This window comes from Pinus tabuliformis, chromosome 7 (genome assembly GCF_031772625.1).
Source record: "Pinus tabuliformis cultivar Carrire ecotype Pingquan chromosome 7, CPIR1, whole genome shotgun sequence".
In the NCBI taxonomy this organism is placed as follows: domain Eukaryota; kingdom Viridiplantae; phylum Streptophyta; class Pinopsida; order Pinales; family Pinaceae; genus Pinus; species Pinus tabuliformis.
Genome location: NC_142293.1, coordinates 471925501 through 471945033, shown reverse-complemented (window position 1 = coordinate 471945033; position 19533 = coordinate 471925501). Strand labels below are relative to the sequence as shown.

The 19533-nt window shown below is 45.8% G+C and overlaps 1 long non-coding RNA gene and 1 pseudogene across 1 annotated transcript in view; both read left to right on the top strand.

Annotated features, from left to right (window-relative positions):
* The window catches only part of LOC149247995 (uncharacterized), a 68937-nt gene that overhangs the window by 48248 nt on the left and 1156 nt on the right, over nucleotides 1–19533 (top strand). The window lies entirely within an intron of this gene.
* LOC149247996 (protein CLMP1 pseudogene) lies at nucleotides 9022–11586 on the top strand (annotated as a pseudogene).

Below are 19533 nucleotides of genomic sequence, written 5' to 3'. Positions count from 1 at the left end.
AATCTCTGCCTTCTCTATTCTATGTACTCTATTTGCCACCTCAGGTGCTTCTCTGATCACTGATTCTATCTCTTAGCCAAACCTCGCTCTAGATTATAGAATGATTGATCATCTGGTGTGTCCTCCAAGTGACCTCAAGCCTCCTCTTATACTTTTCCTGTTGACATCTCAACAGCCGAGATTAAGTCCCTAATCAATAGTTAAGATTAGATCTGGCTTGATCCATGTCTTTTGGACCATTCTAACACAGATTCATATTAATACACATTAATATTTTATTTTCCCTAAGTTTAGATTTAGGGACTCCATTACAAATATTAATTATTTTTATATCTCCAGATTTGTTTAGAATCTGCCCAAACCCTTTTTGGGTATTGGAGATCTCATGTGCCCCAACCTCTCCACCAAATTATGTGGCTAGAGCACATCCAATGCTACCCCAAATCAACACTCCCTCTTAGCAAGGACTGTGCTCTAGCAATACTCCTCACAGAGTATTAATTTGATCATTCGGCATTGGTACCTGTGCTGATGTTAGGCCTTCCTGCCCAACATCCTCTGCATTACTGCCTCTTGTACTGCTGCCCATGGTTCTGCCACTGCCACTGCTGCATCTGTATGACAACTCCCTCTGCATCCGTGTTGCTGCTGGTCCTCTCTCCCAACACTGCATCCGCATTGCACCTCTTCTCATCAAGTTGCATTGTGCCGCCCACTGCTGCATTGCAACTCAGTTACTGAGAAGTAAGTAGCTGATCTCCCAATTGACCTCTGTTGCGCTAGAAACACCCATTGATGCTGAAGCTCCCTTTGCCGCTGACAAGTGCTCCCTCTCTGACCTCTGCGCTGCTACTAAACAACTCCCTGCATCTCGCCCTGTTGCACCCCTCTGTGCCTTCCTGCACTGCTGCAACACTCCTGTGCCTCTCGCATTGTTGCAACCTGCTAGCTCTGCACTGTCTCGGGACTCCTGCACTGTAGCTCTCTCTGTTGCTCCATCCGCATCCGTCTCTACCCCACAGCCAATCTTGCTACTCCTGGTCGGGCTCCTGTAGCAAGGTTTAATCCAAGAGGCTAGGTACCTCAAGGATCCTGCCCCTCATTGCCTGTAGTTCGCCTGACTACAGCTCGATGTCTCCCCACTTCTGCTCAAGTGGCGCGTGTGCACTCATGGCACAGTTATCGTCCGTCAAAACTTTTTTCTCTGCTCGTGCTGGTGCTGCCTTAGTCTTGAAAGACTCTCCTTACTCTTCTTCGTTGGGCACTGGGTCGCATAATGACCCATCTCCCCACAATGGAAGCACTTGATCTTGCAGAGATACTTCTTCTTTTGCTTCTCCTGCGTTCCCTCAAATGCTAGGGCCACATCCACCTCCTCCTCCTTGACCTTGATCCCTTTGCTGCTGCTACCTGTCTTCAACTGCCGTCTGATCCCTTCCTGGCGAAGAGCTGCCCACATCTCGTTCGAAGGTAGGAGAGTCCCTCTTCCCAGGATAGTCTGGACAAACACTTCCCAATCTTCTGACACAACATTCAGGGATGTCCTCACCATAAGCTCCTGATCCAGTGTCGCTCCTATAGTAGTCAACTGGTCTCGGATCTCATTCAGTCCTCCGAGGAAGGTGTCAATCGATTGACCCTTCTTCATATGATACGACCTTATCTGGTTCTCAAGCAACATTCTTCTCTGCACAGAAGTATGCTGGTACAGGTTCTTGAGAGCCTCCCACATCTCAACTGCCGTTTCCTTCTCGGCTATATGTGGTACCACATGATCCTTGACCCCGTCAAGGACAATGCACTTGGCCCTTGCCATTGTCTCTTCGTACTTTTCGTTATCATTGGGGTCGACTGGGATAACTTTAACCTTCAAGGCGAAGTTCTTGACACGATTCCTGTCAAGCACTGATAAGATTCTGGCCTTCCAGACTGCGAAGTTCGATGCTCCGTCCAATCTATCCTGGTCTCTTACCCTTTGAAGTGCCATGACGTTCCTCTACTTCCCTCCTGGAAGTTCTCTGTTCGACTCCTTTGAGTCTCTATTTCCCATCTGGAAGTTCTCTTTTGGACTCTCTCTGAGTCTTGATTTCCCTCCTGGAAATCATTCTGCCGCTTGTCGAGATGCCCCCTACTTTGATCGTCTTGTGCAACTGCACTGCTGATCCAAGTTCCTCAGCTAGAAACCCTCGGTAACAACTCATTTGGCCTTGCTCTGTCAGGTACTGTTCTGATTACAGTACCTCACCAACTCCACTCTGCAATATTTCTGCAGCCTTCTAGACTCCAGCAACTGCCTCTCTATGAACTACGTCAGCCCCTCTCTGACTCACGCTGGCTTTGCGTCACTCCAGATGGGTCTGCGTCAAGCCTGGGATGCCCTCTGTCAGCCCTCTAGCCCTTTGCGTCAGCAATGCTAGCCTCTCTGAGGCTCTGCACAACTCCCAGCTTCTTTTGCGTGGCTCTGCCTGGCTCTACGTCACACTTCTTGGCCTCTGCGCTGCTAGAAACAACTTCTGTAACCTCGGGACAGTTGTTTTCTGCTGCTATTTCTCTGCTCCGCTGATGTCTCTTAGTCCTCCTGTGATCTGCAATCACCCTCTGATACCATGTTGAAGTTTCTAATTTTACTTAGTTTAGAAACCTTTCATGCACTTTTTCTGATTTATTCCTACCTACTTCTTATTTTTCTTTAACAAGTTATTTACAAAGTAAATACTGAAAATAAACACCAGTGCATGCTCAACATATTACAGATCAGCAACTAAAGAAACAAGAACAAACACACCAATTAATTTTTTTTTTAACTCTTTTAAATTTTTAAACTCTTTTTTAATGCTTTTTTCTTCGAAAAAGAGTTTTCAATTTTTTTTAGTTCTTTTTTTTTTGAAAACTACACAACAAAATCACCCCACTGCACAACGAATTTAGGATGCAAGACCAGTCATAGGGGTGGTAAAGCCCTTTTTAAAGGTGTGGCATACTATTATTTGCACGTATTGCCTTAAGCTCAATATTGCCGCTGCATGAGTGAGCCGTATACAAGTATAACCAATTTCATTCGTGAGACGGCGTCAACCCAGGAACACCATGACTGATTGATCGGTGTCATTTAGGGGCACCTTGATGGGACCGCCTTGTCTCAAGTGTACTAGGAGCTACTTTGAATCGTAGTCCTTGAGGGGGCGAGTTAACGGAGTTGAGGGGGGTGCCTTGCCTCTCTAGGAGAGTACCACTCTTTACAGGTGGACCAGAGGGGGCGACCTGGATCGGTGTACCTGAGGGTTGACCTCCTTGAGGGGCCGCCTCTTATTGAGGGGCTGACCTAACCTGAGGGGGAAAAAGCTTGGCAAAAAAGCCTAACCTTACTTGAGGGGCTCCTCCGGCGAGAGGGCTGACCTGAATTGAGGGGCTCCTCAAGGAAACCTTGATGGATTTCAACCTACGAACTGCCCCTTTTTTTTTTTACTCTAAAGCGTCGCTCATTTCCTTGTGTCCCTAGCACTGCCACTGGTACATCCGTACGACAGCTCCCTCTACATCATTGCTGCCGCTGGTCCATCCTCCCAACGCTGCATCCTCCTATCATCATGTTGCATCGTGCTACTGCACTGCAACTTAGTTACTAAGAAGTAAGTAACTGATCCACCCACCTCCTGACATCCCTGTCAAGCTAGAAACACTCTCAATGCTGAATCTCTTTGCCGCTAACAAGTGCTCCCTCTACTGACCTCTACGCTGCTGCAAACAACTCCCTGCATCTCGCATTGTTGCACACCTTTCTGTGCCATCCTGCGCTGGTGCAACACTTCTGTGCCTCTCGCACTGTTGCAGCCTGCCAGCCTCACGCTGCTCGGGGACTCCTGCATTGTAGCACTCTCTGTCGCTTCATCCACATCCGTCTCTATTGACATCTGCTAGTCCTGCTACTCTCTCTTCGGGGTTCCCGTAGCAAGGTATAATCCAAGAGGTTGGGTACCTCAAGGATCCTGATGCTCATCGCCTGTAGTCCTCCTAACTATAGCTCGATGTCTCCCCACCTCTTCTTTAGAGGTACATGAGGACTCATGGCACAATCGTCATCTTCCTCGACTTCTTTCTCCGCCTTCGCTGGCGTTGCCTTAGAGTTAGACGCCTCTCCCTTGTTCTTCTTCCTCATACACTGGTTCACATAATGACCCAGTTCCCCATAGTGGAAGCGCTTGATCTTGGAGAGGTCCTTCTTCCTCTTCTCTTGCTTTGCTGCAGATGCCAAAGCTGCATCCTCTTCCTCTTCCTTCTTGATTCGGACTCCTATGCCGCTACTTCCCACCTTGCTAAACTACCTGATCTCCTCTTGAAGAAGAGTCGCCCACAATTCTTCCCAATTTGAAAGATCTGCCCTGCCCAGTGTACTCTGGACAAATGTCTCCCACTCCTCGGAGACTGCGTTAAATGTGGTCCTTACCATCATCTCTTCATCCGGCGTGGCTCCTATGGAAGTCAGTTGGTCTCGGATCTCCTTCAACCGATTGAGGAAGTTATCTATCTGCTCCCCTTCTGCATCTGGTATGACCGTAGCTGATTCTCAAATAACATCTTCCTCTGCACAGAAGTGTGCTGGTACAACGTCTTCAAGGTGTCCCACATTTCTTTTGTCGTCTCCTTCTTGACAATATGTTGGACTACATGATCCTTGACCCCATCAAGGATGATGCATTTTTCCCTTGGCCATTGCCTCCTCGTACTTCTCATTAGCTACCTGGTCAAATGGGATAGCCATTACTCTTAAGGCTAAGCCCTTGATGCGATGTCTATCTAGAATGGACAAGATCCTGGCCTTCCAGACCACAAAGTTGGACGCTCTGTCCAGCCTGTCCTGATCTCTCAGCCCATTCACGGCCATTTCATTGCTTTTCTGTTGACTCCTCCGAGTCTCTACTTTCTTCTAGAAGTTCTCTTTTCGACTCCTGTTGAGTCTCTTTAATTCCCGCCTTGAAGTTCGCTGCTGGACTCCCTTTGAGTCCTGATTTCCCTCCTAGAAATCCTTCTGCCAATCGTCAAGTTGCCCTTCTCTGATCGTCTGTGCACCTGCAACACTGATCCGGATTCCTTGGCTAGAAATCCGTCTCGGCAACAACTCCATCTACCTTGGTTTTACCCTGTTAAGTACTGTTCTGACCACAGTACCCCACTAGCTTCGCTCCCACAAACTGCCCATAGCTTCCTATGCCCCAGCAACAGAAGGACTGAACCTCTAGGCTCTGTGCAATCTTGACATAGCAAAAACAGTGCCCTCAGCAACTGCGTCAACCCTCCTGGTCTTTGCGTGGCTCTGCGTGAGCCTGACAGTTGATTCTGCTGCAAATGCTCTGCTTAGTTGATGCCTTAAGCTTTCCTGTGATCTGCAACCTCGCTCTGATACCATGTTGAATTTTTCAAGTCTATATGTTAGAAAATTAATCTGTATTCCACTGGTTTATTTCTTCTACTTGTAAATTCTAAACAAGTTATTTAAAGCATATAAATAACGAAATAAACACAATACAGTCTCAACATCTACAGATCATCAATTGAAAGAAAACAAACACACAAGTGACACCGTTATTTTTGGAAAATATCTTCGGAAAAATCCAATGCGGGAAAACGGTGCAGCTATTCTGAGGGTTTATTATTATGCAGTATTCCCTTGAGTACAACTATGTGCCTAACCAGATCACCCGACAGAGAAAAATACACGGTAGTAATACCTCTCTATTCGGAAACAGGTATTTGAGAAACCTGTCCCACGAAATCCTCTCCAATGATTCTGAAGCTCTGCGCTAGCCCTTTTGGCCTCTGCATCAGCCTCAAACCTCTATGTGTCAGCCCTCTGAGGCGTTGCGCAGCCTCTGGAAGCCTCTGCATCACTCCCCTACCTTCTGTATGGATGACACAGTCCCTTTGGGCTTTTCGCTGTCTTTGTTGAGCTCTACGTGGCCTGCTTTGGTTGCTATTCTCGCTTTCTGCCTCTGCGCTAGTCTCTCAGCGCTGTCTTTACCTCTCCGTCCAGTACTCATTGCCCCTCACCACTGATCACTGATTAAATTTTTCTTAGCAACCCTGCTCTATCAAAATGAATGACTGATCACTTTGGTGTGTCTTCCAACTGACCCTCAAGCCTCCTCTTATACTTTTCTCGTTGGTCCTTCAACGGCCAAGATTAAATCTCTAATCAACGGCTAAGATTAGATTTGGTTTGATCCATGACTTTTGGAACCTTCTAACCCAATTTTATATTAATACCCATTAATATTTTATTTTTCCAAAGTTTAGACTTAGGAGCTCCATTAAAAAATATTAATTATTTTAATATCTCCTAAATCGGGTACAATTTGTCCAAACCATTTCTGGGTCTTGGAGATCTCATGTGCTTTAGCCTCTCCACCAATTTTCATGGCTAGAGCATATCCAATGTTACCGCAAATCAACACAATGCCTCCATTGCTGCATGTGACATGCAAGGTGGATCCTGCGCAAATATCGTCTTGTACACTAGGGTGACAAAATGGTTTGACAACTGTGTGATGACTCCGCGGAAGCTGCATTTGGAAAACAGTCTGCAATAAGTGTGTACAGAGGTTTCCGCTGATGTCCATGCCCAACCCAATCTTGGGAACTGTTGACGGGCACAAATTGCATCCAGAATGTACGCAGACATGTATATCTTTGCTTGCTGACCTTTGGGCAGCTGTCGGGCTCTTGTTACCTGTTCCTTCATCTTAGGATCCAACATGTCAGACCAGTTGCATGGTTTGCCTTCACTAGCTAGTTGGGCCAACGCGATTACCCAAATCTGCGGGAAGGTCTCTGTGCTCTCTTGGTCGTACAAGCAGCATGCAAAGATGACCAAGCACTGATATGCCTTCCGTATTATTTTCATCTTGTAAACGTGGTTGGGTGTCATCTTGAACTTGGCTGGCCCTTCAAGATATCCCTGGAATTTGCATTGGCTACTGGGTCTGCTAAAGGGTGTTTCCATTATGATCACCGACTGTGGCAAGTGGTATATCCACTGATAGTCTTGTGCCCTGAAGGTAGCAATCTCTGTCCCACTGACACTGCTTAACACCATTGTCTCGAGATCAGTGTGCGAGACGATCCAATGTATCATGTCCGCGCATGGAAACACGAGATACCTGCATGCAATCTGGTATAGGCCAGACTTGTGAATATTCACATAGACCCTGCGATCTTCAAGATCTTCCCCAAATGTGCTTGAGAATGTATCATTGATGTCCTGCCATTTCAGCTTGATGTCTTTGTCTACGAGCAACTTGGTGTCTTCGTAAATCGACAAACTCATAGACACTTGCTCAACTGCATCTCTAGTTGCGCTTCCGTCGGTGTCCTTTGACCCTACTCTCTTGGAGGCCATTGAACCTGAACTGCTAAGAGATGGATGAACACCTGCTATACCTGGAGACATGGCAACATTCATGGAAAGCAATCTATCAGTTGAAAACCAAAGAAAACTTGAGGACTGGCATGCAACATACCCGGAAGATAGTGCGGACTGTCGGGAGGCTGGTTGACTGTTGGAATTGCGCAATGCACAATCCAAGCTGACCTGCTGGGGGCTGAGATTGCGCAATGTGCAATTTCAGTCAACAAGGCATGCAGGCCCAGGGACTGCATTGCGCAATTTTTTGGGCCAGCAGAGCACTGCCTCTCAGAATTGCGTAGAGCAAGCTTGGAGGATAGTGTCTGGCCAGTTTTGCGCATTTTCTAGGAGGAAGGTAGAGCCTTCCCTCTCAGAAATGTGTAATGTTGTTTGGGCAAGGAAAGGTCCGGGTCAAGGTTGCCTAGAACCGTCGACGGGCAACTGAAAACATGTGAAGCTTCGAATGCATGGCGACATTGAGTGTAAGCAAGAGTGAATGATCATGCATGCAACAACAAATGCAAGATTCATAAAATGAGAAACCATGGATGTGTGTAAAACGGGTCGCCGCAATGGCGACCGTCGGTGCAAAAATAGTGTCATGGATGCGACAACAGTGAGATGCAAATGAAAACCGAAACGATGCTTTTAGAGGCTAACATGCATGGAAACGACAACAAGCGTTCACAGAAATCAAACCGACAACACTCACACAAGCCAAACACAAAAAGTGATAGAAATGCTGCAAAAGACATGTAAAGCGGACTTATCCGGAAAAAGTTGAGCTGAACGTGCCGACGACTCCTAGATGTGATGTGGGATGTCAGAGCTCCAAGATCAATGTGAAGAATGAGCTCTGCAGCATCGAATAAATAAGTTTGAGGCTCATGACGCGCATGCCACAAATCTAGGAAAAAGCGACACTTGGAGGGCAGTTTCTAAAACGATCTTTGCATGTAACCTCCAGCTGCTAAAAATAGATCCCTAAAATCTAGGGATGCTTTTTGCATGTTTCTTTTTGCTATTTCGGGAAAAGCAGCCCATGCATGCAAATCAGGTTTGCTGGGTCCTGGAGGGAACCGATCAACTTGAAGGCACATGCATCGGTCCGCGAGCCTGGGATGAAAATTTGCACAGTTTATGCGCTGAGTTGGACTGGTTTTCCTTGAGGGATTGCGCAATTTATAGGGTTAGCAGGTGACTATCTCCTAGAACTGCGCAATTTCTGGGCTGAGGTCGAGTGCCGGGCCAGATTGCGTAGTTTTTTGTGGGAATCCTCCCTGACTTCTCTACGAAATTTTGGAGCCCAGCAGATTTGCGCAATTTATGGAGGGAAGGCTAGTTCCCCTCCAGAATTGTGCAATTTTCTGGGGGAGCTGCTCAGCCAGCAAATAGCCTAAGTACGGAAAGGCAACCTATGAAGGGAGTGAAGCAAACTGACATACACAGGCTGGCAAGCCAGTGAAAATCGGTTGAAGACTATGTACTTGACAGTGTAAGACATGCTGCTAAGGATGGTTGGTAGGGGAGGCTCCAAAACGAAGCTAAGGAAAAATTTTGGAGGGTGGTTGTAGTCGCTACAACACCAGTATAGAGAGAAAATCTAATCTAACGCTGGTTCACATTATTGGTTGGGATATCTTTCTCTTTGCTTGGAAGCTGTCATGGGAAAGTCTGGGGGGAGGAAAAAGAAAGGCACAGGGGAAATTACTATTGCTGAGCAATCTGGAGTAGTCACTGGAAGTAAAGTGGATCTTGATCCATTGCTCTTCCTCAAAAGGGCACATGAGCTCAAAGAGGAAGGCAACAAGAGATTCCAAAACAGAGACTATGTGGATGCTTTGGAATAGTATGAAAAGGCTCTCAATATTATCGCTAGGAATCACGTAGACGTGCCATCTTCCACAGCAACCGAGCAGCATGCCTGATGCAGATGAAGCCTGTTCAGTATGAAAGTGTTGTTAATGAATGTACACTCGCTCTTGAAGTGCACCCTCGTTTCAGCAGGGCTCTTTTTAGAAGGGCACGGGCATATGAGGCTATGGGCAGGCTAGAATTAGCCATGCAAGATGTGCAGGCCCTTCTATAGGTTGATGCAAATCACCAGGATGGCTTGGAACTTGTCAAAAGGTTACGTGTTGCTCTTGGGAACAAGCAAGATGCTCAACAAGACCTGCAAAATAGGCCCACAGTGCCTACCTATTCAGGGACTTCTCCTGCAGTTGTGGGGGCATCAACAATTCGAGGAACTCTTGTTGGCGGTATGGGGCCTTGTTTACCTTCTAGACCTATGCCAAAGAAAAAAAATAAACAGGAGAGGCTTCTTGGTGATAACTTGAGTAATCAATCCACTGCCCCCCCTTTGCAGGGAACTCCTTTGCCAATTTCTTCCAAAGGGTCTTCCTCACCACAAAAGACCATGGTCTTGAAATCTTCCACAGCATATTCCTGAGTAATATCCACCGAATCTAATGGTTCTCAAGGTCACGAGGTTAAACATGCCCCTCAACTATGAAGAAAGCACAAGCAGAAATTCAATGGAGGCCATTGAAACTTATTTTTGACCATGATATAAGGCTTAGTCGAATGCCAGACAAATGCAAATTTAAGGAGTTGAGAGAAATAGTGAGGAAATGGTTCTCCTCGTCCAAGGCAGTTTTAATAAAATACAAGGATTTGGATGGGGATCTTGTGACTATTACAACTACAGAAGAGCTTAGATTGGCAGAAGCTGTTGCAGCTCAGCTTGCTGAGCAGAAAAGGACAGGGAACTCAAACACAGACTCCTCTGCAAACGGGGGCTTGAACGACAAAGAAAGCATTTCTAATCAAATTTTTTCAAATGATCCTTTGAGGTTGTATGTGGTCGAGGTGAATCCTGAGCAGGAGCCATTGATTGAAGAAGAGGAGGAACCTCTAGTAGATGGAGTTCAAGAAGAGGATGTTAAAGCAGAGGAGAATGCTTTTGGTTCATCAGGAGAAAGCAACGGTAGCATAGTAGAAGACTCGAGCAAAGAACCTAATAAGCAGGTATCCTTGGAGGAAACTTGTAAAGACAAAAATGGGGATGAGCTTGAAGGCAAAGAAGTTGAAATTGATGACTGGCTATTTGAATTTTCTCAGTTGTTTTGCACACATGTAGGCATTGATCCAGATGCTCACTTGGATCTGCATGAGCTAGGAATGGAGTTATGCTTTGAGGCATTGGAGGAAACTAGAAGCCCAACGCCTCTTTGTGTTTGAAGCATGCAAGTTCCAGGAGGTGGCAGCTTTGGCATTCTTCAATTGGGGCAATGTCCATATGTGTGCAACTAGGAAGAGGATTCCTTTGGATGAAAATCCTTCAAAGGAACTGGTTACGACACAACTTCAGACTGCATATGACTGGGTCCAGGATCAATACTCCCAAGCTGGACAAAAGTATGAGGAAGCTTTGAGGATAAAGCTTGACTTCTATGAGGGATTGCTTGCACTGGGTCAGCAATATTTTGAAAGTGCAAAACTTCGATGGTCTCTTGCTTTGGCTAGCAAGGTTGATCTTGGTACATGGGATTCTTCAGAAACTATCCAGTTTTTCAATAGTGCAGAGGAGAAGATGCGGACTGCAACTGAAATGTGGGAGAAGCTAGAAGAGAAATGCCAAAATGAGTTAAAAGATCCATCTGCAACCAAGAAGGATGAGATCCTGAAAAGAAAAAAGAAATTGGCTGGGGTTGATGGAGATTCTACTGAGGAGATAGCAGCATCCGCTGCCGAAGCAGCATAACAAGCTACTGTAATGAGATCTCAGATCCATCTATTTTGGGGAAACATGCTTTTTGAACGCTCACAAGTGGAGTTCAGATTGGAAGATCCAACATGGAAAGAGCACCTGGATGTTGTTGTTGAGAGGTTTAAGCTTGTTGGAGCTTCTTCTACTGATATTGAAACTGTGTTGAAGAATCATTCATCTAATGCAACCAATCAAGAAGGCAATGATGTCAAAACAGAAATTCCAAATGTAGATGTTGCCAGAGAAGAGACCGAAGACAAAGGTAAGGATGGAAATAGAGAGGAGACTATTCAATAAAGTTCAGAAGATTCTAGGGAACATCTCCTTTGACATACCATTTTGACAGGTATAGCAGCAATGCAAAAGACAAATTCTTCAGTATTTATATAGGTGAAAAAGGGAAAATCGTTCTGAATGAAACGTATTACAGGGCTTTGCAATGGTGTTGATCATAATCATAAAATACTGCAGGCATAGGACAGAGTATCAAAGGCTGGAAGGCAGTCTAATAGGACATCATGGGTTGGAATAATTTTCCCAAATGTCCTATCAACGTGGTTTTATGACAATGCACATCGTTCTCTAGTTTGCTTATGTTTTAAGCCTTATCCATGTTCTAATTGTACTCATACAAACAGACATGATAAGCAACCAATTTCACTTTCTTTTCACATGATTCATTTGTTTTGGCATGATCAATATTTGTCTTATGATATCTTGCGATTATTTTGTAGTGTACCAGGCCTATGGGCAGGAGTTTAGGGAAGCCCTCTCATTCAGAGATTTTGTTCAGCTCCAGTGGGATAGCAGACCCTGCAACCATCACAGAGGGTACCGACATTACCATGATGGCGACACCCACCGTGCAGCAAGTAGATTCCACTTGCCTACGTTTGATGGCTCATCAAACATTTCGACAAAGTCTTGGGTGGAGACGCTGGACATTTATTTCCAGCTTAACCAGATGTTGGAGGCAGAGGCCATCAAGGTGGCAACATTGCATTTGGATGGCGAGGCCCAGGATTGGTGGTTTCATGGGATGGTTACACTGGAGCACTCCACAATGACGACATATGCCGAGTTTACCATGAGATTGATGGAGCGATTTGATCGGAGGGATCCAGAGCAGCATTTCGTTGAGATGACGAGGCTCAAACAGACAGGGAGCCCAGAGACCTACATTGCAGATTTCTTGAGGGTCTCCATGATGGTGCCAGACCTATCCACGACACGGAGGGTCTATATGTATGTTGAGGGGTTACCAGAGCCACTTCGGAGTTTAGTCCGATCCACTAAACCAGCCACACTCCAAGACGCTATCAGCGGGTTTCGTGACTTACAGGATGTCTTACCTAAGACCCGGACACCTTACCCCCAGAGACAAACTTTTCAGTCTAAGGGGAAGGATGTGAGGATTCCTCCTCCAAAGGGTAATCTAGGACGAGTACAGCTTGACGATGATGCCAGGAGGGAGCTGAAGAAGGAGCGGTTGTGCTTCACTTGTCAAGAGCCATGGGCACCAGGACATAGATGTGCTGCTAGCAAAGCACATTTTATTGAGGTCTTCTCCGAGAGCAGTGGAGAAGAGGATGACGAGGAGGATGTGGAGGCAGGAGATAGCCATGCCATACAGGGACCTTTGCCACCTCCACCACCAGTAGCAGGTGGTGCATCTTTTGCACCCACCGGAGGGGCCCTTGCAGCGTTGCGAGGAGTTCCCAAGTATCTGACGCTACGCATACGAGGGACAGTACGTGGCCAGCGCGTATCAGTTTTGGTTGACAGTGGGGCAACCCACAACTTCATCGATGCATAGATGGTTGAATGGAGAGGTATTCAGACAGAGTTTCGATGGGTTTTCAGTATTGGTCCCAGGAGATCAGACCATGACGTGTGCTCGTTATGTTCCAGAGCTTTCAGTGACGATGGGCACCTACACATTGACTGACCACTTTTTTGTGGTCGATATTCTAGACACCAACATGATACTGGGTGTTTAGTGGCTTATTACTCTAGGGAAGGTCACGACGGATTGGAAGACCCTAGAGATGGAGTGGGATGATGAGAAGACAGGGAGGCATGAGAAGATACAGGGACAACACACATATCCGCCTCAGACTATGTCGGCTCATTGGATGGAGGCAGTCTTTTGGAAGGGAGACAGAGTGGACAGTGGAGCTGCGTGCATTAGAGGCAGGGGCTACAGGGCAGACGGTACATCCAGAGATCCAGTCCATCCTTGATCGGTATGCCATAGTGTTTGGAGAGATTCCACCAGGACAACCACCGGATCGGGGGTTTGAGCACACTATCGAGCTTGAGCAGGGCATCCAGGCAGTGATCACCACCCCCTATAGGCACCCCAAGGCCTATCGGGACGAGATTGAGCGGGCTATCCAGGAGTTGCTGGCTCTTGGGCACATTCGACCAAGCACGAGTCCTTTTGCTTCTTCTGTGGTGTTGGTGAAGAAGAAGGACGGTACATTAAGGATGTGCATTGACTACAGGGCCCTGAACAAGAAGACCTTGAAGAACAGGTACCCCATACCTAGGATCGATGAGTTGATGGACGAGTTGAGGGGAGCACGATTCTTCTCAAAGATTGATTTGAGATCTGGGTACCATCAGATTCGCGTGAGGGAGCAGGACATTCCCAAGACTGCCTTCAGGTGTCACTATGGGCACTTTGAGTTCTTGGTGATGCCTTTTGGGCTAACCAACGCCCCCACTACATTTTAGTCCTGCATGAATCATATCTTCCGTAGTCACCTGAGGAAGTTTGTGTTGGTATTCTTTGATGACATTCTCATCTACAGCAGGACTTGGGAGGAGCATCTCCAGCACATTGAGACGATATTGCATATCTTACAGGAGCAACAGTTCTATGCCAAACTCTCCAAGTGTGAGTTTGGGTTGACGGAGATGTTGTATCTGGGACACATCATAGGAGTGGATGGAGTGACAGTCCATGGGGAGAAGATCAGGGCCATTAGAGAATGGCCGGAGCCGAGAAATGTGACTGAACTTCGAGGATTCATTGGCATTTGTACTTACTACTAGATGTTCGTCAAAGGTTTCTCACAGCTTGGTGCACCCCTGATAGATTTGACGAGGAAGGGGGCTTTCAGTTGGTCAGATACAGTGCAGCGAGCCTTTGACAGGCTCAAGGAGGTTATGAGCAGCTGCCCGGTGCTTGTGTTGCCAGATTTTATGCAGCCTCTTGTTTTGGAGTGTGATGCGTCGGGGGAGGGGATCGGCGCAGTGTTGATGCAAGGAGGTCACCCTATAGCCTTTGAGAGCCGGAAGCTCCTTCCGCACGAGAGGTTGTATTCTATATACGATAAGGAGATGCTGGCCATCATGCATGCATTGGCTAAGTACCGACAGTATCTGGCGGGTAACAGGTTCAGGGTGAGGACTGATCACAACAGCCTCAAGTTCCTTTTGGAGCAGAAGCAGCTACAGGAGAGGCAGCAGAGGTGGATTAGCAAGATCCAAGCATATGACTTTGACATTGAGTATGTTAAGGGTAAGAACAACGTGGTAGCAGATGCCCTTTCACGTAGACTAGCCACGTTGTCTCTTATGAGCTTGGATACAGATTGGAGGGCTCGACTTTTAGTAGAGTACTTCAAGGATAGGTTTGCATGTGAGGTTCTGGATGGGCAGGTGGCAGATGACAGGTATAGGGTGGTCGATGAGATCATCTATTACAGGAACTGGATCTTCTTGATTGAGGGGTCTCAACTCAAGAAGAAGATACTCCAGGCATCACATGATTCACTGTTGGCAGGACATCAGGGGTTCACCAAAACCTACAGGGCCATTAGGGAGAGGTTCTCTTGGAAGGGCCTCAAGGAGGACGTACTCCGGCACATCTGGGAGTGCGATGTTTGCCAGAGGAACAAGGGAGAGATGAGCCATCCCTCGGGATTATTGCAGCCTCTTCCCATTCCGGAGGGGAAATGGGAGAGTATTTCGATTTACTTCATCACAGGGTTGCCCATGGTACAGGGCAAGGATTGCATCTTTGTCGTCATTGACCGACTGACAAAGTACGCACACTTTTTTGCCATATCCGCACACTATACAGCAGCATAGGTGGCCGAGCTATTCTTTAGAGAGATCTTTAGGCTACATGGTCTTGCTAAGACCATTGTGAGTGATAGGGACAACCGTTTCATGGGCGGGTTTTGGCAGGAGCTTTTCCGGTTGGTGGGGACAGAGTTGACATCGAGTACCAGTTATCACCCACAGACGAATGGGTAGACAAAAATAGTTAACAAGTGGCTAGAGGGCTACTTGCGTAACTATTTCAGTGGGCAACAGCGAGCATGGTTGAGGTGGCTGCATCTAGGGGAGTACTGCTACAATTCTTCACATCACATGTCCATTGGTATGTCACCATTCTATGCTTTATATGGATATCATCCTTTATCTTTTGCTGATGGGATGTTTGGTGATAGCAAGGCTCCCAGAGCCAAGATATGGATCCAAGAGAGTCAGGATATTCTCCGAGCTCTCAAGGATAACATGGCTACAACACAGAACCAGCAGAAGCTGTATGCTGATAGGGGTCGAGTGGAGAGACAGTTCGAGGTAGGAGACGTGGTCTACCTACGGTTACAGCCATACCGACAGTCATCACTCAAGCAGAAGGGGGCTGAGAAGCTTAAGCCCCGATTTTATGGGCTGTACAGGGTGATACGCAGGGTTGGACAGGTGCATATGAGTTGGAGTTGCCCCAAGGCAGCAAGATTCATAACGTTTTCCATGTATCATGCCTGAAAAAGGCATTGGGGCAGCAGGTGACAGTGACAGATGAGCTACCACCCATGGATGACAAGGGGCATTTGGTATTGTAGCCGGAGGCTATCATTGATACCAGGGAGACGCAACTGCGGAGCAGGACGGTCTGGGAATTCTTGGTGAGGTGGAAGAATTTGCCGGATGAGGATGCCACTTGGGAGAGTGAGAAGATCTTGCAGCATCCATCACTTCAATTGCTTGAGGACAAGCAACATTTTGCCAGGGGAGACTGTAATATTCCTAATTAGCCATGGCTAATTGGAATATTCGATTTTGCCCAATTTTTGCCTTCTATAGTTATTTATAAATAAAAAAAGTGAGGACGGGGGACATAACTCACTTTAAGAATACAAAGTCACTTCCTAGGAGCATAACGTTGTGACTTAAGGAGGAGCTAAGGGGGCCAAAGGGGGAAACAGAAATGGGGCCCACGCAAACACATGGAGGGACTGCGCAGGAGGGAAGAACACATGGCAAGAGGGGAATCACGCAGGAGGAGGTGACCCTAGGGATTGTGAGAGGCAGAGGCTATAAAATAGGGAGGATCCGCCTCATTTTGGATCATTTAGTGATGTGCATTTTGAGCTAGTCGTTTCAACTTCTGAGCACACTGGCTGTTTAACTGGTCTGCAGCACTGTTTAGTGCATTGAGTGTCTCTGTTCGGAGATCTCACCCTTAGCCCCGAGGGACTTCGAGTGCCTGTTCGGGTAAGGTATTTCCATCGGTATTTTAGCAGTAGTTTTATCAGCATTTCAGCAGCAGTTTCATTAGCATTTTTGAGGACTGCGCAGCACTTGGAGAGGGACGCGGTTCTTTTTGGTTGTAGTGCTGGATTGGGGTTTGCAGGTGGATTTATGCTGGAAGATTGAGCAGGGGTCCAGCTCTCGTCTCATTGGAGGATTTTTGGCAGGGTTTCAGGCAATGTCTCAGGCAGAGTTTAGAGGGGTTTCCTTCAGTGGCAGTGCAGGGCATTGCGGAACTGTGCAGAACCCCAAGAGGGTGTTTTTCGGGGGTCGGCCATTCCAGGGAAGCTTTCTGGGTTTTTCTGGGTTTCTTGAGTAGAGCCCGAATCCAGAGTTTCAAATTTTTCCGAGGGGAGCAGCCCCAAATCATCATTTGTTTTCTAGCAGCAACAACAACACAGCAGCAACATCCACGCAGAGAGGCCATTCTTGTCATTCTGAGAGTATTTCTTCACTTTCCTTGTGCAAGTTGAGGTGCCATCTGTCTAATCACCTCTTGTACTCATTTATTGCTCAGTATAATAAAATAGCTTAGCATTTCTCGCTGCATTTCTTGTGTATCTGCTTATATTTCTGGTTTACATTATTATATGTTGTTCCACTGTTATTTTATCACTTTTGGGTTATTATATCATTTGCACATATTTGGTTGGACTTTTTGCTGGGGTTTGAGGAATATTCTGGGTTTGGAATATTACATTGATTTTGAATTGCAACACCAATCATTCGCCCTTGGATTTGACAATGATGAAGGAGACTATGAAAAATCAACCACTTCTAACCAAGATCATTAAATCAAATGCCAACTGGATATCATAGACGTATCAGAATCGATCCCTGGATCCTGGGGCTTTCAAGGGTAGGGATGGAGCTCAGGAGCTCAAGTTTTCCTAGACCAAGACGATGAATATACACAATGTTGCAACGAAGAGCCGCTTCCAAGACTCAAGATACTAAGGCGACGCCCCTTGTGAATGATAATCAGATCCCTGTTGTTAAATCCCATTGTCAAACTTTGGGTCAAGGGACCAAACTTAGCAAACCCTCCATCGATTTCAATGATATTGAAGATTTTTCCACCAATGATGATTTTTTTCAGAGGTTAGTTGAAATTAACCTCAAGCAAAAGAAAGATTTTGTTGGAACAAGTATCAAATTCTACCTCGAAGTCCAATTCTCTCACCACTAATGAAACCCATAAAGGAAAATACCAAAATCCCAATATGGATAACCACTGTACAAAGCGTAGAATGGGAAAGGATTTAACCCACATTTTTCATAATGAAAATCAGCATGGAATATTTGTTGACTTGAACAACTATGTTTCTTTATTGCAGACATGTTCCAACCTAAAAGCTCTACTCTAGGGCAAGAAGGTCCATTCCCACATTGTTTAGAATATCTTTGATGGGAACACTATCCTTGATACCAATGTTTTCATAATATATACCAAGTGCTGCAGTCTAGAAGATGCAAGCCTAATTTTCAATAAAATCGCTGACCATAATTTGGTATCATGGATTGCCATGACTACAACTTATGCAAGGAATGGAAATTATAATAAAGTGCTCAAGCTCTTTCATGAAATGCAAAGGAGTGGGGTGAAGGTGAATGGTTTTTTCTATCCTAGCTTGCTCAAGGCATGCACTAGTTTAACAACTTTGCAACAGGGCAAGGAGTTCCATGGATCTGTGACTAGGAATGGTTTTGAGTCTGAATTCTTTGTTGAGAGTGCCCTTGTAGCCTTGTATACAAAATGAGAGAGTATGGAGTTTTCACACTAAATGTTTGACCAAATGCCTCATGAAACTAAGACAACATGGAATGCAATGCTTGCAGGGCATGTACAAAGTAATCACTGTAGAGAGGCAATGAAATTGTTCCATGAAATGAAGCTTGCCGGTGTAAAGCCTTATTCCTTCAACTTCGAGAGTGTTGTTTCCATGTGCACAAACTTAGTTGCACTCATGCAAGGGAAATATATTCATGGATACATAATTGGAACTGGATTTGAGTTGAATGTGTTTGTGGATAGTGCCCTTGTAGATATGCATGCCAAAAGTGGAAGTGTAGGGAATGCCCGCCAAGTATTCGACAAAATATCTCTGCAAGAAGTATGTTACATGGATCACCATGACTACAAGATATTTCAAAATTAGGAATTATGAAGATGAAAGGGGGCTGGTGATCTTGAAATGATCAACAAAGAAGCAGTAGATTTGGAAAATATCCCCATTGAGGAGGTTCTGTAACCTTTGATGCAAACAAGAAGGTTTGAGTCTTTGACATATGATGAAGTTCAACAACAGTTGGATATTTTTGGACCCAACAAGCTTGAAGAGAAGAAGGAAAGAAAAATATTGAAAATTTTGGGCTTCATGGGGAACCCTTTATCATGGGTCATGGAAGGTGCAACAATTATGTCCATTTCTTTGGTAAATGGAGGAGTAAATACTTTTTATACAGTAGTGTAAAACAAACACTCGATAGAGGGCGGTGTCGATATGGTGATGCCAAAATAAGTCACATGGATTACTAATTAGTAAAAACAGATGAATGCTTTTATATAGTTGCATCACTAATGGTGTATGTTAGACATGGATGTAATGAAAGATTTGGGGCTTGGGTGCATATAGTAATGTGCTGCGCATGTTGGGAATGGATGAAATGAATTTGAATGGCCATTTTACAGCTAAAACTTGTTCATATTTTGGAGAGGTTCTCATCCTTGTTTTCATGTTCTTTACTTTTATTCTACACAATTGACATCAGCCAGGCAATGATCAGTTATTATCAAAATATGGGGCAA